Source organism: Pteropus vampyrus, unplaced genomic scaffold (genome assembly GCF_000151845.1).
Source record: "Pteropus vampyrus isolate Shadow unplaced genomic scaffold, Pvam_2.0 Scaffold36, whole genome shotgun sequence".
NCBI classification, from domain to species: Eukaryota; Metazoa; Chordata; class Mammalia; order Chiroptera; family Pteropodidae; genus Pteropus; species Pteropus vampyrus.
Genome location: NW_011888817.1, coordinates 8,599,873 through 8,603,990, shown reverse-complemented (window position 1 = coordinate 8,603,990; position 4,118 = coordinate 8,599,873).

The following is a 4,118-nucleotide window of genomic DNA, read 5'->3' as shown; positions in this document are numbered from 1 at the left end:
CTGACTACATCCTCCGGTGATTCGCAGGACGCCAGGCTTAGCCATTAATTAAGCCAGGACTGTTCCATAAACACTCACTATACTTTCCCTCCTCCACACTTTTGCCCACATGATGTCCTCCCATTTGAAAGTCCTTGTCCTCTTCATCCCCCTTTCTGTCCTTTGAAGCCATATCTACTCAGTGAAGAGAAACGCCACCCTCACTCCCAAACCTCTACCCGGCACCATTAGGAATTAACGTCCTCCAACTTCCCCGTGTTTCTACAACATGGGCCTCCATGATGGTCTTACAAAGCTCGAGCATGTACCAAACTCCTTCACCTACAATGGTCTCATTCAAGCCCCATAATAATCTTAGAAGTAGATTTATTCCTCACCTCACCCCAATTTACAGATGAGGAAACTGAGGCTTAAAGAAATAGAGTGGCATGCGTATATGTTAACTGAGCACTGACTAAACGCTTGCTGTGATTATGTGGTTGTTATTGTTGCTCCAGGCCACACAGCTCAGAGGGGCAGAGCTTAGAATACCACCAACCTGGCCTTGATTGCAAACCCAAGGCCTGTCCCCGACATCTCACTGCCTCTCTTAGAAATAAAAGGTGACAATATCCAGTCCTCTTCTTTTTCTGTTCAATAATTCGTGCAGTCCTTCCATAGTCTGAGGCCCTTAGGAGACTTTGAGCCACCCAGGGATTGTCTGACTCATCTCTGGCTGCCCCTTCCCCTGCCATGGGCACAGCACAGGGCCTGACGCTAAGGCAGTAAATGCTTGCTGAATGAATGAATGTCTGAACTTTTACCACAAGCCCAGTCTCCTCACTCTGCCGTGACTGATCCAAAAACAGCACAGACACAGTCCTCTTTCACCCAGCAGTCCTCTGTGCCTGGAATGCCGCCAAGCAGTCCGAAATGAGCCTTTCTCATAGCCTCCTGCCCCAGGGTCAGCTTCTTTTGACACTTCTGCATGAAGCGCTAAATTTTTAGTCCCCCAACCCCTCCCTTTCCTATGAGCTAGTCCAATAGAAAGTGCCCAAGACCAAGCAGAGGAACATCTAAGACTCTTGTTCTGTCACAGCCGCTTCTCCTCTCTGTATCTCCATCTTTTCCCATGAAATAAGGGTGGTTATCCTGCTTAACCTCACGGAGCTGTCATGAGCACTGAGAAAGCATTCTAAGAAATAGGCAGTTATCTGAAAGGAGTGAGGGACTAATTGTACTGCAAGTGTAAAGAGATAGTCCCCTCTGGTTTTAGATTAAAGTTGCCATTGTCCTGACCTCACCTCACCCAAAACTGAGATGTGCTGGGCTCTCACATCCCCTCATGTCACTCTACATAGAAGCCAACCAACCCCACTGCAGATACTCACTGTGTGGCCTTGTACCGGTAACTCATCCTCTTTCAGCCTCATGCTTCTCATCTGTAAAATGGACATAACTGTTTTTGCTCCAGGTATCCCAGGGCACTACTGTGGAGATGAAATGAGGTTGTAGATAAAGAAGTTTTATTTTCCTGTGTCCTGACCAACCCATCAGCTTTTCACTCAGCCTTGAAACTCCCGCATGGGCCCGGAATCACTGTCTCTCACACCTCCAAAGGCAAGATCAAGGTCAGTAGCTATGTGTTCTTAGCAAGCCACCCAAACTCTCTGAGCCTCACTGAGGGTTGGGATTCAGGACCGTCACAGCTCTTCCAACCATGCATTGCCATGTAAACTATGTCCATATAGAGCTACATGCAGAGGTCACTTGGTCCAATCCCCTGTGTCCATCACTCAGCCCAGACAGATGCTTAGCTCTCCAGGTCCCAAAGGAAGCAGGTTCTAGATTCTTGGGCTACTCATTCCAGGGGTTCTTTAGTCTGTCCTCATTGGACTTAGTTTTCAAATCTGCAACATAGGAACAATCCCCCAGCTCAAACCCCCAGTGGCCCCCAATACCCCCAGTCCATCCTTGCCCCATCTCTTCTTACCATCTTCCCGTCCATGGGAGCTCAGATGTACTCTGGCTTTGAGCCTCCTGCCCCCTGGGCCTCGCTCTCTGCACTGGCCTCCACTTCCCACTGCGGATGCATTTACAGAGCAGGGCTGAAACTATCCTTTATGAATATGCATGTAGGATAATGAGAGCTTGGGATTAGGGAGCGTCAGGGAGAGGCATGCACAAAGGCACCATCCACCTGCTCTCCCCATACATAGCCCCCCCACCAAGCTGCCCTTCCTCCCAAAGAGTACATGGGAGTTTGGGTTAAAGGCTGAAAAAAACAACTATGATAATATCCACAGCAACCATTTATAAGTGCTTACAGCATGCCAGGCACCCTACTAAGAGTATCTCCTGTAAGATGCCTTTAAGGTAGGAACTGTTTTCTCCATTTAACAGTTAAGAAAACTGATACTCCAAGAAATAACTCACACATAAATCACATGTGGAATGTGCACAATGATTACGTGCCGAGTGAGGATGGAACCCAGGTTTTGATGGACTCCAGAGCCAGTACTCTGAAACCCTGCCACCCAGATGCACAGGGCCTAGCCAGGAGCCCTGAGCACATGATCATGGGTGCCACATCTGGACCTCACACTCCAGCAGATGAACTCACTGTGGTCTTAGATGACCAAGGCTTTGGGAAAGGACCCAGGTCCTGGAATTGACTCCATTGGGAGAGTCTGGAGATGGCAGACAGGTATGTGCACACATAGTGCATGTTCATCCATGTGAAGATACATGTCTGATACAGGTGCGAGCATAGATGCATACACAGTGTGTGTTTGCATGTGCATGGATGTAAGCGTGTGTGATGGAGGTGCCCCTGACGTTGCCCAGTGTGTGCACCTTTGTGCTGCTTTTGTTCCTTCTGCAACCAAATTTAGAGAGGATCTGCTGTCCTGCCATGTGCCCGGTGCTGGGGATGCAATGGGAACAAGGCCACACAGTCCCTGCCCTCCTGGAGCAACGGTCTGGTGGGCTTTGTACCCATATGCGGTGACGCTCTGGAAGGAGTCTTTGTGGGAGGTTTTCTATATGGGATGTGACTAGGGAGCGAGAGAGAAGACTGTGGTGAAGGGGAGAAAGATAAGCCATACCGGGTGGAATGCTGCAGGGGAGCCCCTGACACTTGCCAGAAATGAGGGGTGCGAAGTAAGCCAGGACCTGGCAGGGGTTCCACGGGGGTCACAGGCCTGAGGACTCTAAAAGGACTCTGGATTCTTCCCTCACAGACTTCAAGGGTCTGCCATGAATGCACATGTGGGCACTGTGCGTGCATGTGTGTAACTTCATCTGTGTGCATGGATGATTAGGTGTGGTGTTCGCATATGTGGATATACGTGGATTTATGTGTGGAGTGGACACGTGTGAAATGGGGGACATGGGTAAGTCATATGTGTTGTGTGCACATGGGAGTTTTACACGTAGGTGTGTGTGTGAATGTGTGTGCAACAGGGCCTGTTGTGGGGAGGAGAGAAGACAGTGTCATTCGGCCCAGGCGTCACATTCATAAGCCTCAAAAATGCGTCAAAAAATGATATGGATTCGGAGAGATTGATGGATGGAAGGAAAGAAGGGTGGATAGAGGGATGAATATATGATAAAGCAAATATTACAAAATGTTCATTGTAGATTCCGGGTGGTAATGTTTTGGTGTTCACTGTACAATTCTTTCAACCTTTCTGGGTGCTTGAAATTTTTCATAGTAAAACATTAAGAAACAACATAAACTCAAAGGGCAACGGCTGGATGTCTAGTCCCAATGAATCATGCCCAAGATGGGAAGAACAGGAAGCTCATCCTGCAATTTTAAACTGATATCTCGTTGCCACTTCACCACACTGTGAACTCACGATTTTATAATTCCTATACTTATCTTGCGAATCTCTTCAATTACATTGCTTTGGGTTTGTAAGTGTGAGTGTTTCTTTGTGTGTGTTAAAGATGTTAACTTGTTAAATTAAAACATGTAAAACATTCCACAATTGTGATATTTCTTCATTCTTAACTTACTGGGAGTCTAAAACAACAACTGGCTTAGACCTCATTTAGCCTCTGAGAGTCGCTGCTGTGTGAGGTATGCATGTGGGCTTGCACATACATGCACATGTAGGGACGTGAGCACACAT